The sequence below is a fragment of the Leptidea sinapis genome, chromosome 11 (genome assembly GCF_905404315.1).
Source record: "Leptidea sinapis chromosome 11, ilLepSina1.1, whole genome shotgun sequence".
Classification (NCBI taxonomy): domain Eukaryota; kingdom Metazoa; phylum Arthropoda; class Insecta; order Lepidoptera; family Pieridae; genus Leptidea; species Leptidea sinapis.
In genome coordinates this window covers 8,452,131-8,479,765 of record NC_066275.1, presented here as the reverse complement: position 1 = coordinate 8,479,765, position 27,635 = coordinate 8,452,131, and the positions used below count along the sequence as shown (strand labels likewise).

Genomic DNA, 27,635 nt, shown 5'->3' with positions numbered 1-27,635 from the left:
GATATGTTATTGAAAACGGCCGTAAAACAACAGGGAGCATTTTTTAAGAAACTATTCTTGATTTATGAAATATTTTTGACAAATTCATATTTTTTTTTTTAATTATGTACAGAACAAGCTCTGTCGGGTCAGCTAGTCTGTATATATAAAACACAAAGAGGGCGATGGGAATTTAATTCTTCAGCAAACACAATAGGTGCAGTTCGCCCATAATAAATCGTTGGAAAGGTATATATGAGAAAAGCTTAAAATCGTGGATTTCTAGGTGGTCGGGATCAAAAGATATTCAAGTACAAAGATTAAATATATAAATAAAATCACATTTATTGTTTTCAAAGAAAAAAAATACAGAATAATATACATACTACATATGATTACAATTTTAAATGAAAACAAAAGGTAGCGGCCCAGCTTCTGCTCCTTGGCGTACACTACTCCAAGCAGCGCTGGTTTTCAAATGGCCCCGTCGCCCGTCCCTGAAGTGTTACTCGGGAACTATTAGGGTCCACGTTCACCAAATATAATTCATAAATAAAATTTGAAACAAACTTACAAATGTTGTAATTATAATAACAGATACTGAGTTTCATATGATTGTGTATTAAAATCTATCATATTACATACATAGAATATATCACACTATAGTCATAACTATCCATTCCTACTCTGTGCTATAGTCTTGTTTGTGTGTGTGTGTGTGTGGTGTGTATATTTTTTTTTATGGAATAGGAGGACAAAGGAGCGTACTGGTAACCTGGTGTTAAGTGATCACCGCCGCCCACATTCTCTTGCAACACCAGAGGAATCACAAGAGCATTGCCGGCCTTTAAGGAAGGTGTACGCGCTTTTTTTGAAGGTACCCATGTCGTATCGTCCCGGAAACACTGCACAAGGAAGCTCATTCCACAGCTTTGTAGTACGTGGAAGAAAGCTCCTTGAAAACTGCACTGTGGAGGACCGCCACACATCCAGATGGTGGGGATGATATCCTAACTTGTGGCGTGTCGTGCGAAGGTAGAATAATATGTAAATACAAAAAATTGTTTTAGTTTTAAGGCTATTAAACAAGATTTCCTATAGACTTGCGTTGAAAATGTAGATTTTTTCACCAGGCATGCATAAATGGGCAGGAGACACTAGTTATGTATATATTATATTTCAAAATTGTTTCACACCTCAGCGTATTGACATGATCGGCGCTGGTCTTCGGTTGCACATTTCTATACATACATGTTAATATATATACTACAGTCTAAACATAGGATAAGTTTTTATGCTAGTTTATGCTTATGTTGAGAATAATAATAGAATGAAACCGTACATTGTTTATTTTATTTGTGACATACTAGAGGGCAAAGTGTAGAGATTGCGGCTAAGTTAATGTAATGACGAAATTTAAAGTAAGTTTAAGTTATACCTATATTTAACCAAAACCTTTAAGAACGGGGAGTGTTCCGAAGTGAGATAATGAGACGATGGAAAATTTCGGGAAGAGGATAGTTGTAGGTTTTAGTAATAATATCATAGTTATGCAAAGTATGCTAAGTATTTTACTTTTTTTTTCATATATATTTCATAGATTTATTCAGACTTAGAATTTCACCAAAGGGATCTATCCCTAATTCCTGTGCAAAGAATTCTTCCACTGTTATATAGTCAGCATTGTAATTTATTTTAGTAGACTATATTATATATTATACTTTATACGTACACAGGTACCTCATCTTGGCGTTGCCGAAAAAGTAATATTAATGTTTCAATGTTGTGAATAACAAAGGAATCAATTTTATTGGTAAAACAAGCGTCGCTTGATTTATGTCGTATGAACGTGTTCCGACGATATCGCGTCACCAGCCATGTTTTCGCCGCTCTCTAGAATTTTCTAGAAATTCCATTTTAAAATAGCTCTCAAAACCGCAAATATACGATCTGTTACGTCAGAAACATTTACAAAAACGAACTTTATGATTTCAGGCTTTATTTCTTCGTCATTTTTTTTTGTGCGTTTTCGATGCTGTCAAACACAAAAAGACTAAAAAGGTTGTTTTTTTATAATTTATGTTGTTATTTCTGTAATATAAATTGCGAACATTATGCGTGGTTCTATAAAAATATTATAAAATGTATATTTTTACATAAACGGTGGAAATGTAGATAAATATAATTGTAAAAGTAGAGATAATTTGTAACATTATTAATAATAGCATGATAAACTATTAAAAGAATAATACTTAATGAATGTGTATTTTATGCATACTTTCAGTTATTTTATAGCTACCATAACTCTTTCACGGACACCTGCCTAGCTATAGTTATATCGATTAGAATCTTAACTAATTCACCGAAGGCAACTCTATACCTTCAATGCTAATTAGGAATAACTTAATTTATTTTATAGGTGTTGGTTTTATATTTATTCCCTTCGTTAAGACTTTATTTTGAAAAAATATTTTAGGGTTGAAATAACAAGTAGAAATTGTACCTATTTATATTTCAGTGTTAACATTTTTTTTAATGCTCTAACAAGGGTCCATAGAGACTCTACTTTTAAGGCTTATACGTCAAACTTAGAGTATCATCCATAATATCCAAATAACGTTATGGCCATTGTGGCCATTATGGCCATAACAATAGATAGATGTTCTCTTTCTAATCAATTGTATGCTATTTGTTCAAAATTAGCAGAGTTTCTTGCACACGTCCTTCTCTGGTCTAAGGCGCACTATTTTGACCGGTTGGTAGTTTTAAATCCTATTTTGAATAAACATATTTAAATTTGAATTTGAGTTTAAAAATATTTAGGAGATATCACTTTAATATAGAATGTGTATACAGTTATACACTGAACTGAGGCTATACATTAACTTGTCAAAAAGAACTTAAATCCCACCCTTTTTTAAAACAACCTCATTTCAAGATTTTAAGATGGATTGAATCCGTGACCTTCTAGAATTAGTTATCACAGCTGATCAATCTTTTAGTCAATTCATTTCAACTGACGTGAAAATCTTAGTCGTTTATTTTTTTGCACAAAAATGATAATTTTATTAAGTAATGCCTCATACATATGAGATACAATGTATTCTCGTAAAATATACTGAATAATAAAGTACCAAATTAGGTAATCGGTTAGGCAGGTTACCTAGGCGTAATCTAATGAAATATTTTCACATTTTATTTAGTTTCATCAGTTTAGTCACTTCTAATAAGTTGTACAATGAATGTGAATGAAGAATTGGTAAATGTCATCGACCTTATAGCTCATAGAAGCCTTATTAAAGGTGAACAGACACCACATTAGGAATAAAATACCATGACCTTAGCCTGTAGCGATTGCTTACAATTTTTCTTGATCATTACCCGACCAATGAGCACTCACTTCCCGATACCCGCTCATCTCATCTGTTGGACTGGATTGTTAGAATTGTGAATATATAGGTATTTAGGAGTTTACTGGGTTATACAGTCTGTGGTAACGATCAAACATGACCTACATTTCACGATGTATGGCATGTACGAAGAAGAGGCTAGGCATTGGATTAAAAGTGTATTTTCTAGATATAAATATTCTTTCTAGGTATATATAGAGCTTAAAAACATTGCCAATGTATATTAACGTCTGGTGAATTTTATTCACAACCTTTTATACAGTTTGTTGTATAATTTAACATTATTCAGTGTTTACTACCGTTTATTCCGCAGCGCTGACTGATAGCTTACGAGAAGTCGTAAACAACTTATGGTCATCACCTTTTTACATGGTCAAACGTTGTGCTATAGAAGTTTTTTACCTTCAATACGCTTCATAAATTGTACTTTATCGCCACTAATGCGGCCGTTATAGTAACTATGCACGTATTTAACAAAAAGTTCATCAAATGTTCGAGTGTTGTATAATGTTTCAATTCACAATGTCGAGAGGTAAATTATTTATTTTCAGATTCAACAAAACTAATGCCCTAACGAGGTGGTCAATTTTGATAGTCTATAAATGTCGATACAGACTATAAATTTTAAAATATATCGCATTGAATAGTTACGCAATATAACGCCGTCATAACATAAAAGAAATATCTCGGGCGAAAGCCAATATTATGTGTAGTTATATATAAATATTAGGAGCACGTTTGTTGGATAACGTAGTGGACGCACATATGCCGTTTCCGTGACCAAGATCTTACCAGATATCTTGTGTTAAACAGATATGAGCTGTTTAAATGTTTCAGATTACAAAGTGAAATTTCTTACATAAAATTTTCATAAGGTCACTAGTGGATATTTTTATCACTTCTCCATGTTAACTTTGCTCAATTAAGTGCAAGATATGACATAATGGTTACTAATATCAATTTCTGTTTTTTTTTTGCAGTATTTGATACTTGATTTTTCATTTAACCTTCTAATCCCATTAATTATTTATTCTTCCCGTATGTTCCCTTGAATACCAAATTAAATTATACATGGTTAACAAAAATCGAAAGTTTAAAATTTATAAGGATTGAGAAAAAATATCGCCGCAAAAGCAGCTTGAATTTGCTTTAATTTTATTTTACTGTAAAAAACTAACAACGCAAATAAATAAAAATATGCTTAATAAATTAAGTGCAAAACATTTTAAAACAATTACTTACTAATAAAAAATTTCGTATCCATCAACGGACATATTATGCACTAAAATATTGTGTAAATTAATAAGAACTTTATATCATTATATGAATTGGATTCTGGAATGAGAAGTCGTCAATCATTTTAATTGGTTTCCCAGTTAGAAAACCTACGTAGCTGACCGCAAATCAACGTTTGGTTTCAGTTTCTAACGGGCCGCAGCAACTGCTTAAATCATGCCGGATCCAAAAATAGCTGGTATCGTTTCTCCGTCGCTGTATTCACTGCTAATTTACAGCCCCACACTGTTATAAATAAATAAATATTCCTCGCCACTATATCCTTAGCTGACAAAATGTGCCACAGCTTGTATGGTTTTGTCATAACATTTCCTTAGTTGAAAGCACTTAAGAATTGGGCTGATGTTTGTTTGGTATTAATCTAAATTTCAAGATTATTTTTGAGTTTCGTATATTTTGTAGGTTACTTGCTCAATACCAATCTGATAAAGACGATATACATGACTATATAACTATATAAAAACCACTAATGGACAATGTGAAATATATAATATAATGATGTGATGATGTGAAATATATAATAATGTTGCAGATTTTTATTTCAATTTAGGAGTTGTAAGTACAGAAGAACTACTGTAGTTACTCAAGAATTAAAACAATGTTTGAATGGAGGATCGTATATATACTTTACAATAACTAAATAGAAAATGTTTTAATGACAGCTAAGTAGAAGTACAGAAAACTATAGTACCTACGAAAGCCATTGGGATAGAAAGGTACAATTAAACCGATCGAAATAGCTCACAACGCAATAGAGAATAAAACTATACATTTATTTATAAAACATTCACGTTGTAAAACTTCTTCAATTAAGATTTAATAGATGTTTATAATAGAAACAGGTGTTGATGGAGCTTCTCTCGGCCCAACATAACATCAATATGTCAAGATGTCACTCCGGACACTTGTGGACAATGTTGCGAAAAATTTAAGCCTCGTTTCGCTTCAATTAATTCCGTGGCAGTAGGCACAAGTCACAAATTATACCACTTTAGACGGAAACTCATGGTGCCAAGACTACTGAAGTAGAGGAACAGCCGTGTGGTTGCTTCTGTGCCAGATTCGAGTCGTAAAACGAATTCTTAGACATTGTTATCTACTCTTGATAGAAATTTTGTAGATGGTGTGATTAGTCACGCAAGTTTTTAATGCGCTAGTTTTAGTTAATCTGAGTCTTCGCCAAGCTTTTAGTTAAGAGTTAACGAGTGCATATTTCTTTGTGTTTAATTGATTAATTAAATAGAACGATTTATGGCTTCGTAACCTCTAATATCGTTATTTAAATGCTGAAGCGACTTATAATTTTCTCCGTTATTTCGAATACAGTTTATTTATCAAGTTGTTCTTACTAAAGACTATTGGTTGAAATATAAAACAAATTTAATAATAACGTTAACCAATAAATACGATTAGAGAGATTCTTTAATATTTTTGCCCGGGTAAAAAAACAATTGTTATATACGAATAGTAGCACTTAACATTAGCATAAGGATTTATAACTACTTACCTAGTATAAGATTGCAATGCGTGATTTGTGTTTTTCGGGAATACCTAAATGCGAAAATCTGCGTCTGGTGAAAATGTTCTCAGCAAACAACGTATAGGAATTTCATAATAATGTTAAAAGCATTCAAGTATATCGTCATCTGACGCAGGGAATCCATCTATATTGATATATCATGAGGAAACAGTGCCAACGGCTGGGGTGTCCCGTGCCAACTATGGCGAGCGCGCTAATGTACCGTCCCGACCAACCGCCACTTGTTTTACTCTTGTGATATCATTTAACATCATTAGATTAGTTAATACTTGTACCAAGAAACCACATCTAAGCATCTGCAAAAAGCCAACAACGATGGTGCAGGTCATATATTATTGCACAGAAGGTAAGAATTTCCAAATCAATCAAACATCAAGCATATGTTGCTCAAAAAAAATGTATTCGTTGTTTATGTGGAGTTGGACCGACCTATTCATGTAAAGACTTATTTAAAAAGTTAAATATCTTGGATATTGCCCAATATGTATATATTTGAAGCGTGTAAATTTGTAAAACAATGTAATCATTTATTTAAAAGGGCCATTGAAGTGAATCCTGGTTCCACCAGATTATCAAATAAACTGGTTTATGGCCACTGTCCCAGAACAACATCATACCTAAATAGCTACGCAATGTATATAAAATTATTTAATCATCTACCTCTAGAAATAAAAAACTTACCACAGAAACGTTTTACTGGACTCCTGTTTCAATGGTTAATCGACAACTTTTTTTAGTATTACGGGTTTTTTTTAATTTTAAGTAAACTTTTTGCATTCTAATTTAAATTAGCCGAATAGAAGATACTACAATAAATTTAAGATCTATAATGTATACTGTATTCGACGCAATAAATATATTTCATTTCATTTCAAAGATCTAGTCTTAGTAGCAAAATACGGTAGGCTTTTCTGCTGTGGATTTTTACTGTATAAATGACATAAAGTTCTCTAAAAATCCATTTGATTACTTTAAATTTTTATCATAATCGCGGAATACATTATCAAATAATGCCTACATTTCGATTTTTGGTAGAGATTTTACAACGTAAGCTTCCTATGGGTTGTATATAAGACCGCAGATGTAAATATCTAATGTTAAAATTAACATTCTTTCATGAGAAAAAGGGTGTTGACAAGTTGTGCTGGTTACTTTCTTTTATGGAAATCGGAACCCAACACGACGGTTTTTCGCTGAATATATCTAAAATGCATCAAAATTAAAGAGTTCTTTTTTGTTTGCAAATACTTCCTAATCCTCAATTGGGTATACTTTTATTATATGAAATTCTATATCAGGGAATGAAAAACGTAAATGATGGAACGAAAGAGAAGCAAAAATTATAGAATTATTGATATTGAGAGAACATCAGACTAGTTATTGGCTTAGTTTTCAATTATATTAGATAATAATATCAGAGTTGATAACAATATAAATAATCATAAACAACAATTTATTTTATTATATACATAAACATAGTCACTTTTAATTTATATGATCTACAAATAATGAGTCATAGATCCTCGTATCTTATTATATTCGAACGAACTTATAATTTTATTACTAACGTGAACATAATAATAAGTTTAGAACACCCGCAGCGTGTATGTAATATTCTTGGAGCATTTTCTAATGATTTTCCTTATCAGTTCTGTAACAGCAATTCAATGAAGAGCGTGCCATGTTTTGAATACTTGAATGAATGAATGAATATATATAAAGACATTGTTAACTTAAGAATTTGCTTAAAAAATTAACCTAAAAGTCTTTCAACAAAAGCCCCCTCGAGATATTTCCATTGTTCTATGTGAAAGCATTAAGGTTCTATTCAAGATCGCCGGAATAAGTTGGATGTGGGCAGCGTAGGGCCGATCGTCATGGCGATCTTTAGGGGAGGCTTTTGTCCAGCAGTGGACGTCTTCCGGCTGAAATGATGATATGAAAGTACTCTCCTCCAAGTTGGTCTAACTTCTGTTTAAGTCATCTTATGTGTATCATGTATTCCTTGTTTTCTTGTAATTTATTTATACTGCTTCTCAATGTATGTAATGCCAAGCGCCATTTAAATTGTTATTGCTATGATCTATACTTTAATTTTTACTTCATAATGACAGAACTTTTTTAAACAGCCCCCATGAAATGTATATTTTAACATAATATAAAAGTTGATATATGTAAGTCGCTTTTTCATATAATGTTATACTGTAGAGTTGAATTGTCAACTTATACTTATATACTTTATACATAAGTATCTAACCCTACTCTGTGTGTAATGAAAATGGACAAAAACAAATTACTTCTGTAAATATTCAGACATATTTCACTTACGGAAGAATGTAAGGTTTTGCATAGTTAAAAATGTGTATGGACAAGAGTTAATGTAGAAATATTTTTACTATATTTATAATATATAGTATACTATATACTGTGAACGGCTGGATCACAAGGCTTTGCGTAGAGACGTCTCTTCATTGTGTGTCTTCTACCGCATTTATCATGGGGAGTGTTGCGATTCCGAAGAGCTGTTTTACCTGATTCCTGCTACCGAATTCCACATTCGCACGACACGCCACAAGTTAGGATATCGTTCCCACCATATGGATGTATGGTGGTCCTCCACTGTGCGGTTTTCGAGGAGTTTTCTTCCACGAACTACAAAGCTGTGGAATGAGCATCCTTGTGCGGTGTTTCCGGGACGATACAAAATGGGTACCTTCAAAAAAAGCGTACACCTTAAAGGCTGGCAGACCTCCTGTTATTTCTTATGGTACGCTCGTTTGTCCTCCTTTTCCATAAAAAAAAATATATAGTATAATAATTCTTCATTGAAGAAATACATCCTTACTGACATTGCGAAACTAAAGATACTAGTGATGAAAAATGAAGTGTGATTGCCATGTTGTTGAAATAAAATAACATTTAGTATAATTCCTATAAATTGAGTATATTTGTTTAGCCAATGTATCAATAAAGCGCTTAAATATTTAGTCTGTGGTAGGCTATGTAGCTCAAATCAGATGCCCGGATTAAGATAGGATAACATGTAATATACATACTGGTAGATACGTGAAAGGTTCTACCGTCATGTTTTATTTATTTGAATCGTAATACAGTCGTGTCGTGAGATCGTTCGCCACGTTTTTTGCCAACTTCAGCTCGTATTGAGACGTCCACTTGCTGTCTTGTACGAGCGACATGACGTAGACACTTATTTTTCAATGTTCTTTTGTCTTAACAAGCAACGATACACAGTTTTTCTAATAGACATGACTTCAATGTTTTTATCTGGTATTGACACTACAACATTACGTTAATATGAAATCCTTAGAATAATTTAAACGTCTTGATACAGCCTCATGCTGTTATGCAACGCATAACAACAGTCCAGGTTTATTACTTTAGTGCGCACGAATAGCTACTTCGAACAGTTAACCGTAATTTTTTTCGACGTGTTCGCAGCTGTCACAGTGTTTCTAAAAGGCATTTATTTTCTCAAAATTGAATTCTTTAGAATTTTGATATCATTTCTAATATACTAGATACTACTACCGCTTCAGAAACTAATGGCGCTCTGAGAGAGAAGAAGCAGAGCATGAAACTCTCCCAGCATTTTTTCTATTTAGTAAATATATTTAATTATAACAGTTTTACAAAGAAAATATGCTTCTTACTTAACAAGAAATATCTTACAGTTTATTCAAAATTAAACTAATTATTTTGATTTCATTTACTGACGAGACAAACGTCTACGTGATGGTCATTAATACTCCCAGCCCATTTCAATACAGTATCTTGGGATTCTTGATTGAACCTAAAATTCTGAGTGTCATCGCAATTGCGTTCGTCGTTTTATAATTTTTTCCCCTTATTCATAATGGTCCGCTAACTTTAAACAGCCGCTTAGGAATGTTTTTTCTCATTCTGACTTAGGTCAATAGAAGAAGACAGAGTGAGAATTAGCAATGCCTTAAGTTAGCAGACTATTATGAATAAGGGGGTTTATGTTTAGCGTAGTAATTTCACTAACTACAGCATCCTTAGACAAAACAGAAATACAATAATGCTTAAACATGACTGATTCACGGCAGCTGTTAAGTAATATAGAGACAGTTAGGGCTACATTTCACCGGCACCATGGTGGCGCAACCAGTCGCCGCTACCAACAAAATATATATAGCTCTATAGGGAGTTATACTCACCTGGTGTCCATTTGGTTGCAAAACCAATTTGGTTGCGCAACCAGCTCGGACGCGTCATGATTTTGGTGTTTGTATGGTGTCTGGTTGCGCTACCAAGCTAGGTAGCGCAACCAGTCGCGCCAACGTTGTTTCCCGGTGAAATATAGCCGTTAGGTAACCTGAAATGCAAACATATTCATAATACAATTATGAATAAAGTATATTTAAATTTGCTGGATATTAGAAATCCATTTACGTTTAATATAAATATTCAAATTCATACTCGCAGGCAAATGCAAAATCTTAAGGACGAGGAGGTATTTAAATCCCACACCCCTTCAACCTTCCTCATCGGGAGACGCCTCCCTTTTGACAGGAAATGATTGTCTAATATTAGCTTTGTTTTAAGGTTCTTGTGTAGAGATTTAAGTGCACCTTTTGCAATATAGGAGTTCTGTTATGTCTGTTAATATATAGTTACATATTATAGCTAGTTAGACTTAGATTTTCTCATTGGTATTTGAATTTAGTAAATGGCTTGATTATTGAATAGCAGAAGTTTAATACCTTAGTAGGTTAGATTGTTGTAAAATTAGAATTAAATCTACAAGTACTACGATAAACAGACAATAATTCTATAAAGTACTTTTTTTATTCGGAATTGCTTATAGGACACTCGAGATGTTTTTTTTTAAATCCTAAACAGTTTTTCATTATTGTAAAGATAAGCAGTATTTAGACATAAAGTTTAAAGTCTTATAAATTCTTGATTTCATCTGTTACTTAAAAGACCTAAACCATTCATGTATAATTTTTATTATTAACTATGCGATTTTCGAATAGTACAATCGTTTTTTATGTATTTTATAGCGCCACGACAAAATATTAGTCCCATCTCGAAATCCATAAATAAAAAAATATATAATAAAGCAACCTGGAATGTAAAGTATAAATACTAAAAACATTGTGTCAATGACCGCTCCATGAAGTCATAGAATATAATCTGGCATACGGCTGGCAAGTACGGATGTCACAATTTTTTTTATACACCCCCGATCAACAAAAACTCGTACATTCGGTGTTTTATTTTGAATGAAATTTATCGCTGTGACTATTTCGGCGGTGCTTTCGTCAGCGGCAACCGTTGGGAGTGGAATGTATGGCACTATGAATAGTTTCCACCGGTATACCTCGCTGACAGATTTGTGAAACACAAGACAACGACACGACACCGGAAGATTTTTTCAATCCATAAATCTCTTGATTTAACACAACTAGAATACAAAAATTATTATATCTTATTCTGTAGACTATTTATTAAAATTATCAGCTTAATTAATGTACTGTTAATTGACATTTATCGACTTCGTTTTCTGACTATAGCATAGCCTGAAATCTAAACTTACATAATCAGGCTAATAACAAAAAAATAAACTTATATAGGTATAATATGATGAATATGAACGTTTGTTTCTGAGTCATGGATGTTTATTTGTATTTATGTATGTTTAAGTAAGTATATTGTATTAAATATTTCGTATCTTGCACCCATAATACAGGCTATGCCTAGTTTGGGGCAAAATAATTTGTGTAAGAGTGTGTCAATATTATATTATATTATTTTACTGCCTTGCCTTAAATAAGTTACCTCATTTGTTTATATACTAGCGCATTGAACAGGTCGTCTTTCGATTTACAAGCTTAAAATTTTTAGTATACTTATACTGAAAATAATACACCTTGTCAGTGTTACAAATAAATTTATACAAAACTAGCTGTTTCCTGCAACTTCGTCTGCATTTATCAATGTTACCATATTAGTTGGTGTGCTGCCACATGCAAATATACAAAAAAAATATATATCTCTCATCGTTAAGGCAGTTTTCTTAAGAAGCGCTTTCGTCCGACCGTTTTATCTCTAACTTTGCAATGCCGACTTCCACGAAAAAGACTTTTAACTTTATGGATTAATACACAGCCTATGACACTCACAAATGATGTAGCTTTCTATTGGTAAAAGAATTTTTAAAATCGGTTCAATTGATCCAGAGATTACCTCCTAGAAAAACTCACCTAGACAAACTCATAAACGTTACGTCATTATAATATTAGTATTGGTTACATGTCGTATTTATGTGCGGTTTTCGTGTAGCACAATCGCAATCCTCTTTAAAATATTTTGGTAAATTTGCAATAACTGAAATTCGCATATTGCGCGATGGCTGTGTAGATAACAGGAATAATGGGGTTCAAAAATGAAATTAATTCCAGGTTGATGATTTCAAATTGAAAAGTCACATCGGCTCGCGCCATAATTCATGATCCTGAAACGTGTCGGGCGCCTGTGTTGGACACGTTAGGGCTGCCTCGCACTATTATATTTACTGTACATATTGAATGAAATATATTGTTTACTTTTTATACCTATATACTACTGACGACTCTTATAGCCAAGTGCTTAGTGACCCAGACTACTGTGGCTAGGGGTCCCAGGTTCGAATTCCGGTAGGTGCAATCATTTGTATGATGAATATTATATTTGTTTCCGAGTCGTTGATGCTTACACATTTACTATACATATAAAATATAAAATCGGAATATGAATATACATACGGTACATACATCAATATAACATTTTAAACAATTTTGTCTGTCTGTCTGTCTGTTTGTTCCGGCTAATCTCTGAAGTGGCTAGACCGATTTTGACGGGACTTTTATTGGCAGGTAGCTGATGAAATATGGAGTTACTTAGGCTACGTTTACCTAAGAAGAAATCTTTTATTTTAGAAAAATAAAGGTATGTTGCAATGTCCAAGAAACGGTCTAACTCTAAAAATAATTTATATGACAAAACAACGTATGCCAGGTCAGCTAGTATATATATAGAACAGAAAAGGCCACGTTAGATAAACCTTTTTTAAGGGTTGACAATATGTGGTGAAATGTGTGAATTTTTGTTATTATTATAACTATTTAGATCTCTATTTTTTCATATTTGTAAATGTGTAATAAATGTGTTGTGCTGTAATATAAATGTAACAAAATGTTTATAAAGAGAAAATTAAATGCACTAATAAAATTTGATTTAAAAGGTGTAAGCAGATTCATGGGCATTTACAATAAATTAACATTGATTGCTCACTTATAAAAACAATAGGTAATTAGTTATGTCATTATAGTCTTCACAAACATTTCTAATAAATTTGTACATGAAATCGTAAGTAATCAATTATTAATTTATTGTATGAGGAAAATATTTAGACAGGTGCTATTTATCTATTATGTGGGATAAAATAGTGCAGAAATGTTGTATCTCAATGTTGGCTGTTCTAGTCTCTTACTCCTTCAATTTCAGAGGTGAACTGTGGAAAAATAACAATGTTTTTTTTTCTATTTTCAAGCCTTTTCAATTCGGTCAAATTTTAAAAATTTCAATGAGACTTATAGTTGATGATTTCAAAAACAGTGGTGGGATTCCTATGGAATATAACAATAAATGATCATCATTCTTTTACAAGACTAGAATAATGACAGTAGTGTTGTTTTTACAATGCCTGTACATACTTTTTTTCCATGCCGTTCGTAGCAACCTGGAAAAACCAGAAAATTCTAATATCATTATGATGTTTGGTGAACCAACGATGGTATTCGGTGGCAGGAAAATTTCTGACAGAAAAATGACTGAAAAATGTCTATGATGTCGTCTAGATATTTTTGGAATACTCTTCGCTTTAGTACAGTAGAAGACTCTCAACGAAGCCACGTCTCTAGTAAGAAGACAGTAAATAGTATTTTATACCAACGTTTTTTTTAGTGTCGAACTATGCCTGTCTGTTTGTTACCCTTTCACGTTGATTCCGCTGGTTCAGTTTAGATGAAATTTAATAGGCAGATAGTTTGAGACCCTGAGAAAATTCAAAATATTGTTTTTAGAAATCATCCCCAGCAGTGAAAAAAGGTGTGAATTTTTTATATCAATTCAAAAATTTATTTAGTAGATAATATAAAAATTACTAAAATAATACTTAATAATATAAGAAAACGGTTTCAATATTTTTTGCAATGCAATAACTGGCAAATTAAATTTCTGTTTCAAATGGGTTACAAAATAAAATTGTGATAAAGTCGCGGGCTAAAAGCTAGTCTTGTATACGGTATATAAATAATATGTATTAATTATAAGCACAGCCCTATCGTTAGTTCGTTTTCACAGTACTTTGTCGGGTGACTCTTCCGCTTCACCGCACTCTCTATCTCTAAAGGTACCTCGATTTTAACACAATGTTATTTTAGCATATAATACGTGACGCTATATAAAATAATCTTATATGTTTCCATACTTAGAAAATTTATAAGTCTAGATATACTCTGCCCTTAACGAACTAGCGGTAAATTCAATAAGATTTTTTTTTTTGACATTTATAAGTGTCATTTCCGTGACCTATGTGAATAAAGTGAGTTTGAATCAAATTCAAATTCAAATATTTTTATTCAAAATAGGATTTGAAATCACTTATTGAACGTCAAAAACCACCGCCCATTCAAAAGAGACTGCCTCAGACCTGAGAAACTTTTTTTCATATAAAATATGGATTACAATGTGATATCGTACAATAAACATTTATAATAAAAGAGCCTGAGGGTGTTCGCTTTATTCCCAGTCCGATTGGATTTGATTTGTAAAAGCTGTCGATACGTCGAAAAATAGCGATGAACTGCTAGCGTCTATTTTCAGCAAACGCACACACTAAAACCAAGTGACTGATGTATCACGTATATAAGAGGTAGCTGTCATGCACACTAAAGTTACCTGGCCTGTTGTCATGCTTTGCCTGACAGCAAGAGGCTTTATCTAAATGAGCAAATTTTGATTAGGAAAAAACATAATTCATTCTGTTCTGATTTTACGACTGACAAGAAGAATAAGATGTTTGGTATTGAGATAATATTTCATTCATACGCTTACCGCTGAACCTTATCAAGCATAATTACTAAGACAGATATACTTAAATAGTTAATAAATTATTTTTTCATTAACTATTTACAAAAGTGTTATATATATCCACCTTCGCACGACACGCCACAAATTAGGATATCATCCCCACCGTCTGGATGTGTAGCGGTCCTCCACAGTGCGGTTTTCAAGGAGCTTTTGTTCCTCGTACTACTAAGCTGTGGAATGAGCTTCCTTGTGCGGTGTTTCCGGGACGATACGACATGGGTACCTTCAAAAAAAGCGCGTACACCTTCCTTAAAGGCCGGCAACGCTCTTGTGATTCCTCTGGTGTTGCAAGAGAATGTGGGCGGCGTTGATAACTTAACACCAGGTGACCCGTACGCTCGTTTGTCCTCCTATTCCATAAAAAAAAATATAAGTAGAGATAACAAAAAAATGTCTACTTATGTAGAGCTTCTTAGCTTTTGTTTACCATGAAAATTCAGTCTACAATCAAAAGAGTATTTGTATTAACAATTTTTACATTATTTAAAATATTATATTAGTTACTTAAAATATTATTTAGTTACAACAAAAAAATCTTTCAACGTTAACGATTATGGTATAAATAGATGCTATTCTTATTAATAATAGTTTCACACATAATTTTTATAGTAAGGTCGCCGTGAACTGCAAAGAACTAATCGTCAGTGTAGAATAGCAGAACGTACTCATTAATATGCAAAATAATCTATAAATCATCGAATGTTTTTCGTAACTTTTAATCAACATGCATATAGATAAATATTTAGTATATTAAGCTACTGTATTCAATTAAGAGTTGAGGTATTCTTAATAACTCTGTGGCGTTGATAAATATAAGCAGTTACATGTTAATTCAACTAATTATTACTTCCACAACTTAATCATAAATAAGCTTCGTAAATCATCGTCTACAAAATTCTTAGCTATGTAAGAAATAATGCTTTTTGTCCCTATTCGTTACACATTAACAAATTAGGTTAGAAAGAGACGGAATTCTAGTATATAATGCCCGGCCCGTAATTTGCCTGCACGTAAATTTGATAATAAATCATAATAGTTTTAGACAGAGCGAGGGTAAAAAACGAACCAAATTGGAAAGTGAATTGTAAGGCACAGTAAGCCTGGCCTGTTATTATAGCAATTATGTTATTATGTTTGGCGTATCTAATCCGAAAAACTAAATTGGAGTCGCCGCTGCCGGCAAACGCCTGATAGGTTCAATCATTTCTACTTGTGGGTCGCACGAAATTTGTTGCGGAAGCAATACGAAACACGAAACATCGACCAAATTATATATCGGTATCGTAAGAATCTCAAACTATCGATCGGTGAGAAGGGTGCGATTATAACATGCCTGTTCATCAACCGTAACATGAAAATATAAAAAATCAGCAGAATGGTTGTTTTTATTATACTTAATAGAAAAACTTTTGGATTACGTATATATATAGGTAAGTGTAATGGGTAAATTGCGATACACGAAAGTTTCATGATGAATTTATTATTATTAGGTAAGCCAGCTGAGATTGCGAAACTGAAATGGCTGTGTAGAGCACATAGCACATATCGAAGGATAGATAGCCGTTGAGGCAGTAAATTCCTCGCATGGCAAGCACGTATTGGTAGATTTAGTGTTGGTAGGTCCTACACATGATCACCAGAATAGGTTGGAAGAGGACAACCTAGGTATGATCATCATGGACATCTTTTGGGGAAACCTGTGCCATGCAATGACCACGATAATGATGAAACTACCTGAAAATATTTTAGATGAATCCAAGACAAATGGGTTGTAGCTTCGCAGAAAGCAATGAAGATCCACAGAACATTATAAATGCAACGATAAGTGATCACCTACCAACATGTTCATCTGCTGATGACTATCATAAAAACATATATGATCGAGACCCTTATTTTGCTACGGTCTATAGTTTTGGACAAATTAAAAAGGGAGCGATGCAATACATATTTCAAAGTTCACATTTCATAAACAACCCCGTTGCCCTTTATTATCCCTCACTTTACTCATATTTCATTTTGTATGACCATAATTGAAGTGATATATCCGTCTTCATTAGATTAAAACACTTATAACAATACGCAAAAAGTCCACTGTTGTGTGCATTTACGTGACATCAAATAAGAAATATTGCATGAACGATTGCCTCTTTCACAATTTGTATCTTTAGCATACAGCTCAGAACAGGTTCTTCATCTATGCCGTGAACACGTTTTATATTTTGAAAACGCGTCCTTTTGTATTATCTAAATATCAAATATGAATACCAAATAAGGGTCGGAACAAAAGAAAAACTGGCATGATTTTAATTTATTCGTAAACGAGTACATGAAAACGTAATAATAGGAGCGTGTTTGGTAAATATATTAATGTAATAACTCTCTCGGGGCGGCTCAATGTTGCCAGGGTGTATTTTCTAAAATTTCACGGTAGATTCGTCATTCAACCGTGGAAAATTGTTAACATCTTCATTAGGTTTTCGAGTGGCAGAGAGATTTATGTTTATATCTTTGTTTTGTATCAAGCAAGTGACCAGAACAATATTTTTGTACTGGTCACATGAATGTATGGCAATAAAAAAGAATATGGGACAGATTACCAACTTGTTTTAACTGAGAATCTAATCAAAGCTTCAGTTATTTCTTTTTTTACTAACTTTTATAACAGAGTTGGTATAGATACTTATAGTGCCACCAACTTACTGGTGGACAAATTTCAAACTACAACTGCGTCAGTCGCTATTTTGAAAACATTACTTTGTTGTCGTTTTGTTTCATAGTAAAAAGTGCAAATAAAATGCCGAAATCTCTTAAAAGTATTGCAAAGCTCATTATTTTTCATTTTAGCAATATCAAATTTATCATAAACGACTCTGCTATCTAAACAGATATGTATGCTTTATTTTACTAATGCTACGTATTTAGACATAAACTGCATATTAGTCCATCCGATATAAACCATTTTATATTTACGGTATATTGTGCATTATTTGTAAGCATCTGTATAATGTCACTAACCTTATTGTTTACAATTTTTTATCAAAGCAATATATAATTACGACAAAATGATAATAATGCAATAAATTAATTTTTATTTATTTTAATCAACTTTTGTTTGTCTACTTTTTTATTCGTATTATCATTTAAATATGTTTTTTTGCTCTTATTCTGAATGTATTTTATAATTAATGGCTAACGTTATCTTTAATGCGTCAATCGTAAAATAAACGGTTTGCATTTGATTGTATGCTATTACTAACAATGTTGCAGTAATATTAACTTGAGCTGTAACACTCTTTTAACAGAGATTATCGATCATCTTGTAAGGCATAAATTACATGCTCATCAAATTTTTTATAAACACTTTATTAAAATTACAATCGTTAACTTTGGCTTTCTTGGTGCTTTTGCCTGATCAATATATTATTAATTTTAAGAAATAATTAGGTTCTTTGTTCTTTAAATATTTATTCACTATTTTCTTCTATTTCTTCAATTTCACATTCAATAATGTTTCCAGAAGCAACAATTTTCTCTTAGTAAATATTTTTACCTCTGCAATACTTATAAAAGGCCAAGAGTACCAACTGTACTATAAAGACTAAGCTTAATTAATGCAAATGAAATACATTAATGCTAGGGAATACGAAAAAGTGACTTCATTTTTATGACGTATAGAATACAGAATTGTTTACTCTGAACTTGACACCGGTTCCTCATTGCAATGACCTATTTATCTGTACCCAAACATGGTTGACCCTGCATCAATATCTAAGCAAATGGTAACGAACCACTGGCAGGTCAAACGATAAACTGTCGATGACTTTGTCACTTTTCATGCTGATAAACTTTTATTACTCGTATTTGTAAATCGTATGCTAAAAATTTATTCTATCTTGTTTCAGGTATGTTCCTGTCTGTGGAATTATAAACATCAATATAAATTACCCGAAAGTGATTATAATAAAATGAGATGTTGTTCTACGTTATAATTTAACGGTTTGTTTAAGGATACGCTTTAATTATTTCATATATCATGACCGCCTTTAAGTTCTAGCAGTTCACGGATGTTAAATAAGAGATCACTCATCTGATTCCAATCGCAAACGAGGATGTTTCTCTACATCGCTTCCCGCCCAACCGTGGCAATGCATTCACACGCATTTGGATAATCTCTCCGCTGATCGGCAAGCGCGTGTATCAATCATAACCGGCCATTTTGTAAAACCGATACACTTCACATTCTCTTTTGCAGCTAGGCATCATTTCGTCTGGCCGCGCTAAAAGCACGTTGCATGTTCGCACTCCCACCCGACACACAAGCGCGGCTCGCGTATGATTCATGGGGTCGCGCCTGTGTGAGTGCCTTTACGCTCTCGCCCCGACACATCTGTCAGTGTAGTAGTGACCGTTGTACGTAACAGACGTCTATGTGTGCGCCCTCACTCATGGCAGCGGACTATGACGGCTCGTAGATTTGACAGCTAGCTCAATGCGGGTACAGACGTACATTAACCAGTAATTTCGTGTAACAAAGTTGACAGTTCACGTGCTAAAACAAAATAAAACACTTTAGTCCAATATGGTCTTTCGTATTTCGCGCGCTATTCGTCTTATATTATGATACAAATTCGATCGAATTGTGTTATTTCCGTTTGTATTTACTTATCATGTTCGCAATTAGATACGCTTCGGGAATCATTCTTAGGGACTTCGGTATGAATAAAATATTACCCGCGGTTTGGTGGTCCCAAGTTGGTGCAACATCAACAATTAATATATTGTGTAAGAAAAATTCTTATGACTTATTCGACTTGGGTCATTATGGTAGGAAATAGGTGAAACAACAAGTGTGTGAAACTTTGTGATGTGATAGAATACTGACAGAAAACTTTATTTTTAGTGGAACTTATGTTATTTTAATGTGTGGTTTCTTTGGAATTTTATGGAATAATCCGGTAAGTTTATTTGAATAATTGAAAACTATATTTGGATGTCTGACAATGTTGTCATGTCACCTTTCCGACTAAGGATCTTTGAATATTAAACTATTAATATTGTTTTTATACTAATTAGTACCTATATAACATAACTTATAAAATTTATAAAATAATACTTATTCCAACTTTAAATTTGCCTACAATTTATTATTTGTTTTGTGACAACCTCGAATAGATTATATTGTTTTCATAATTCAATAGAAACTCACTTTTTAAACTAATTCATAAGTTGCGTTTAAACTCTCCCTAAAAATTCTTATAAGAAATATACTTGGTTTCTTAGTATGTTTAGGCAAATCGGTTCTATATTTTCCTAAAAATGAAAACATTTGAAATTATAAATAGAATCAACCAGTTTAATAAATTTAATTTTGTAAAATTTTTTTATCATAGCGCTATAAGTGCAGAGCTTTAGTTTTTTTGTACGGCAGATCGTATGTTATTTTAATCACCTTCAGTTTAATACTCTACCTTTTTCTTGAAAGGAAAATAAATAACATGTATAGCCCATTTTAGATGTATTTTCTTTTATATTTGTCTGCGTTTTGCTGCTAGATCGACTTCGCATGAATTTCCACGTCGATTTTATGTAGTAAAATCCGTCGGGGCTATCAACCACCGCTCACAAATAGAGGGGCAATAAGTTGGCCGTTTAAGCTTTAGTTTGTGATCATCAACTTGAGTAGTTTCTTAAACGTAGTTTACATTTAAATGAGCAATCTTTTGGAAGCACATTAGTAATAACTAGCTGTTACACGCGACTTCGTCCTACTTGACAATACATATCTTACCCAAATGTTGTTAGTTTTCTTGAGTGTTGATATCTCGTGCCAGAATTTGGTGAGGCAACATCTCCTTAAGATGCCTCGTGAAGAGGCGAAACACGTGTCGAATTGGTTGAAGACTAATCTTGGCGGAATTAACACTCAAGAAAACTCACAACAAGAATTTCCGCAAAATAAAGACTATTGCAATAAATTCTAATACATGTTAAATTTGCTAATAATCTGTGTGTTAAATTTTATTTAGTTTCAATTAGTCTTTTTGGGGTGATTACGATATAAACGTCCAATATTTCACATTTATTCTCATACCACCACCATAACGTGAACTCATCATCCATTAATAATAGACATAAAGAACCACACCCAACCCAGCAAGTTATCAACACAGAAGAATTCATCAAATCATATGTTATGTATTAAATTAAAGCATATTATTATAGGCTTAAAAGACAAGGGTCAACTGATAGTGAGTGACCATGGCAACACCAGCCTCTGAAGAAGGTCTAAGTATCAAGAAAAATAACGCTTCTTTTATTAAAAATTAAAAAAAAAAACAGATCATAGTATGTTTTGAGTACAATACCTATTAGTCATCTCCGACCATCAAGTAAACCCCACGCTCAGCTGGTATAAAAACCCGTAAACAATAATACACATGTCAAATTAATACAGACATTAAGTTAAGAGCGATATTTCATTGTTTCTATCTACACCTTTTGTAGTAGTCGACGACGTAGCAGGTAGTTGGAGGTTCTGTGTCATTTATCAAACCTGGCCTAATGTCAGCTGAAGGACTAATAGAGATATTCCTTTTTTATTTTCTTTAGATTTGGCACCGCCTTTGAAGTCATTAATCAACATTCTGGAATCGTCCTTTGAAAGTGATTGGTGGAAATATAATATGGATGTTAATATGTAGCAATGGAAATATATATATATATATTTGTTCCGATTTGTAGAAAGTACAAATTTTCCTAAGTTTTTATTGTAACTATGGCTTGCAACTTATAACAGAACCCACTTAAGTTAGTACTTACCAAAATGAAAATGTATTTTGTTACATTAATTAACAATTATTATAATTTCACACATACTTGTTTGAACACAAACCGTAGTATTTTTCAGAAATACTTAATAAATAAATCTGATAACCGAATAACGCTTGTACATTTGAGCCTCACTTTGTCAATATTTAGCTTTATGATAGTAAATCACCCCCGCATTGATTATACTGCCAATCCTACTTTTTCATCAAATGAATTTCTGAGAAATATAGAAACATCACGTCCTCTACTGACATTTGCAAATGACGCTTCACTTTTCCGTCGGAATGTAGCCATATTCATATATTTACATAACACAATAAGAGTCAAAAATATTGTTGAATTGTAGTTCTCGAAAACAAAAATAAATATAAATATGTTAAACTCTCTTCCAAAATAATTTTAGGACATAAAATGATAAATTCTATAAAAAAAAATATTTAAATTATAAATTATATAAAATATCGGAATCAGTCAGAAATTTGACTTCCAAAATAGTACAGTCTCAACCAATATAAATTATAAAACACAAGCAATCTAATTTATATTTATCAAAAATATTCACTGAACTCAATTAGTGTGCATTCAAAAGGCCTTCTAATAAAAAATAATAATTAATTCACTGTCTGAGAATAGAACTTTAAGTTGTATTTTATTGCAGTCATAGGAAAAGGTGGTTATAAATGTTTAGTTTATAATGTCATTGCCATCCTCATAATATATCATTAGATCTTGCAAATGCAATTTGTAATTACTTGTAAATCGACTATATTAATTACTGTCGGTGAAGAATTTGTAGTAAATAGATCTATGAGTATTTTGTTAAGGATGCATTTATTTGTATAATAATTTATTAATGGAGATAACATAGCTTTTTTAATTTCTCGTACATAAATCTATATATTTGATGTTTATGACGATTATATAAGAATAATTGTTATGTCCAAAAATGTGACGACCTGGATGCGTATGACCTGGTTGGAGCTGGTACAGGATCGCGATAAATGGAGTAAGGCTCGGTATCCACCAAAGTGGAGAGGAGAGGAGACGAGAGTAGATAAGCCGCGTAGCTGTCAGGTTATTTTCACCAAAGTGGAGAGGAGATGTGAGTTGTGAGAACTCGAAATCAGTGATGTCTACTAAAGAAAGACGTCATATCGTTACAAAAGTTATATTTTAACCTGCTTAAGGAAGAGAAATTAGAGGTAGAAGAAACACAATTATTTCGTTCAATAATTAAACTATCGAAGGAAACTTAGATTCCGGAATGAAATTCTAAGAATTATCGCGAGCGCGGGCGCCACTTAATAGCTCGACGTGGCACAAAATTCTATAGAAAAATGAGACATCTCCTCTCCTCTCCACTTGATCCATTTCCACGGAAGCTAAGCGGAGAGGAGATGTGGAAATAACGAAATCTGATTGGTTATCAAAATACATCTCCTCTCCTCTCCGCTTTGGTGGAAACCGGGCTTAAAGCAGGGGAGGCCTTTGCCCAGCAGTGGGTTCCGATAGGCAAATAAAATGAAAATATTTATAACATATAAATAATAACTATAATTGATAAGCTTAATTAAGATTAGTTAAGTGAAAATATGGCTTTATTAATTTTTTTTTGACAAATTACTCAAGTTACCAAACTTAATGTAACATCAAATTTTGTAATGTTTTGTATTGTTAATTATGATAATGTGTAAGTTTTTAAAATAAAAAATGATACCTTCGAGTTGCACTGTCAGGTCGTGATGTAAACAATAAGGGTGATCACCTACAGTCAAGTGGGCAATACGCTCCACCGCTTATAACTGACATCAATCCCTATTTTACATAAATTAAAAAGAAGCAAATATTTTTAAAATATGAAGAGTTTGTTCCTATGCATTTAATTTGATTATAGTTTATCAGTGTCGTCTTGTAGTGGATGAAAATCAAGTCCAACGATTACATTTCTTATCTACTTATGAATACGTAAATATGAACGAATGAATCTAGTATGAGTATACAAGATAGCGGAAGCGACAGCTTAAGTCAATTTCTTAATATGCATTGAATGAGGTTGAGCAGGTTATCAATTCTAAAGTAGATAGTGTAGATAGCGCCACAACGCAACAGTTGAAAACATAAGAATATTTAAGAAACATTCGTCACGCGGACGCTTGTCTTGGTTGGTAAAAGCGCTGGGGCGTATGCTGAGAGCTGTGGATGCGATTCCCACACGTCCATATTTTTTGCTACAACTTAAATGTCTATGGAAAACGATATAAAGGGAGAAATAATCTCTATTGTAAGTACTTTCAAATTTAGCAGCGGTTACAAATCACAGTTTTACAACATAAAAAGCTTGCTACAATTTCGTGGCCACAGTTTCTCCTAGTGGCCATTACTGTAACGGTTCCTTTCACCAGTCGCCACTATCTAACACTGACCATCTGATGAACTGCTTTTTGAGTGCCTTGGACTGCATGTAATACTTAATGTAAAGCGAGATTTGGTTGGCGATAATGCACCATGACTAAAGTCATGACTTTCTATGATAGAGAAATCTGTCGGCGTCTTTGTGTATGTCTTTCGGCATGCCCTTATTATTTCGTGTATATGCCTACGTTATATATAACTAAATACTGGTTATAACCGGTGTGCGGTGCCAAATATAAAGTCTAGTCCAGTTGAGCTGTCCATTCGATCTGTTGATTAGACATAGAGTTTCTTAGAAAATAAATTCTAAATTATTTCGTTGTTCAATATTTTGTTTAATACAGTTGACTTATAGAACTTTTAAATGCGAATAATTCAAGTTAATTTTCAATTGTAATAAGTTTTTTTTTATTAATTTTATGACATTTTACACATTAAAGTAGTTAAATAAAGAAAATACTTCTTTCATTTTGGTGTACTAGCATACACTAAGCTAATATTTTTCATGTTATTCAGTTTACTATCAACTCGATATAAGTATATGAAATTAAATTTAATAATAGTATTTAAATTTTGAAGAGAGCAGTGTGGCATAACCGTTGCTTTGCGCTCAAGTTTGCATGTCGAAATTTACTATAAATTCGTTATTTATTTTGGCCATTATACTTTACTTAATAACTTAAGTCCAAAATGCTCATCCCATTTCGAAAAATTCGCATTTTAAAATCATCGTTGTGTTGAGTTTTAGAACATAACATACATCAGCGGAATACTCTATATTGAAACTTTTGCAACCTTAAACTGATGATTACATATGTTAATACTAGCTATACCCAGCAATTGTTGCAATACCATGTTAAGTATTAAGAAAAAAATCATTAATATAGAGATTTTTTCAACTGGAACTGTCGCCTGAACTGCTTAGAAGACTCTATCAAAGTTTCATTTCAATCTGACTAATAGTTTCGAAACGCATAACTAACTAACGTGGATTTTTACTTAAGAAGAAGATAATAAACATACCTATCATATAGTTACATATATTATATAAATTCATAACATTAATCAACAATTTAATAGGAAGTTTGAAATAAAAGCACATAATATAAAGAAGTTGTTCACCAACGAATAATATAAAGAAATAACATCTATCGTAGGCTAACATAAATATAATATTTCATAACTGTAACAAAATTTCTTTTATATGAGAGTAAGGGACGAGACGAGCAGGACGTTCAGCTGATGGTAATCGATACGCCCTGCCCATTACAAAACCCAAAAATTCTGAGCGGCACTACAATTGCGCTCGTCACCTTGAGACATAAGATGTTAAGTCTCACTTGCCCAGTAACTTCGCTAGCTACGGCGCCCTTCAGACCGAAACACAATAATGCTTACACATTACTGCTTTACGGCAGAAAAAGGCGCCGTTGTGGTACCCATAATCTAGCCGGCATCCTGTGCAAAAGAGCCTCCCACTGGTAAAACAGTATATCTTAATATTAATATAACTCTAAAACAGATATGTACACAAATTAACCCAGCCATGATAAACGTAGCAAACACTATGATTTTCCAGTTGTGTTAACAACACTGGTAATCTTAAGTGCATTTAATATCAGATCGGTCGTCAAGTTATATGTCATTGGAATGCCCTTTGAGAGCATCTATCTTCTAACTTACCTATTTTCTTATCAGAATAATGTATATTATGTGTTATATTATATGGAAAGATATCTTTTCTTCTTAATGTTGTACCAGAAACCAACCCACACACTCGTTTGCCCTCCTTTTTCATAAAAAAGTACAGTACCTTTGAGAATTAATATGTAGAGATTAGATCATTATAAATATCTTGGACTAAGCGCTAGTATATAAATGTTAACACGCATATTAGGGACGTCCTATTATTGTTATAGTTAAATTATGGCCAACATAAAATATTATGTACATATTAACAACTCTTTGTGTGGTCCCAATTTGAGCTTAGAATCAATCATTAAATGCTTATGAATGAACAAAGATTGAACTTTATCTATCATTGTCACCTAAACTAAAATAATTCCGCCCACCTCCGAATGTCGTTAACTTGATATCATTTGTACATGTGTCATCGGATCCGACTAATGAAACACACATCTCATTAAATATTTTAATTAACTTTCCATATTCATGCCGTTTGACATAAATGGATTAAATTTTGGGCTTTTAGGTTGTTTCGAAATTAATAAAATTAGCAAGTTAACATAAATTATGATAAGGCAACGTGTTTTCGAACCAGTAGGCTGATGATAATTTTGAACTGTGGAAAATTAATATTGGAATAATATATTTATGTATGTAGGGTTTGTGTTTGAGGTTTGATGTGTAATATTAATGTTTTTTTAAGTTTATTTGAATTAATATTATGTCTTTTATTTGGAGTGAATTCCGTAAAATAAATTCTTTTTTGTTATTCGTAGTTTTAGGTGCTTAGTTATTTGCTAAGATCGGTTAGTAGAAGGTTTGAAGTAAACTGAAACCAAACACTCACACAAACTACACACTCAATATTATATTTTGATTATTATTATAATACATATGAAATATATAAAAAAAAATAAAAAGCATTTATGCAAATGAAAAGTTAGTATGATTGTCTCTTAAGCCACTAAGAATTTGTTTTGCACGTACTTACACTTTAGAAACTGTAAATACATAGTTGTATACTTGTAAATAAATGTTACGCTGTCAAAATGTGTCCCAATCAGGATACATTCAACTGAAGAAATGCCCGTGCTGTTAAAATTTATTATCAGCTCTTTTTTACTATATTTGTAGATATATTAAGATCATTGGATAAACCTTAATGATTGACATATATATATATAATGATCGGTTAATTAATATGAAATAACTTTGATAATAGTCTGTTTTTCTATTAATATTTTACAGCCACTCGAGGACCACGATATAACCGAATTCCTCGCCGACGTAGTCATAAATAAACA

General features: G+C 32.5%; 1 protein-coding gene across 4 annotated transcripts in view; it reads left to right on the top strand.

The window, feature by feature from the left end:
• The window catches only part of LOC126966870 (homeotic protein antennapedia-like), a 254,008-nt gene that overhangs the window by 184,503 nt on the left and 41,870 nt on the right, over positions 1–27,635 (top strand). The window contains exon 1 of one of the 4 annotated variants that reach the window (XM_050811151.1): positions 19,804–20,360. The exons of the other annotated variants lie outside the window; for them this stretch is intronic. The gene's annotated coding sequence lies outside the window, so the exon portion shown is untranslated. Of the gene's footprint in view, positions 1–19,803; positions 20,361–27,635 lie in introns of those variants that run through there. 4 annotated transcript variants of the gene reach the window in all.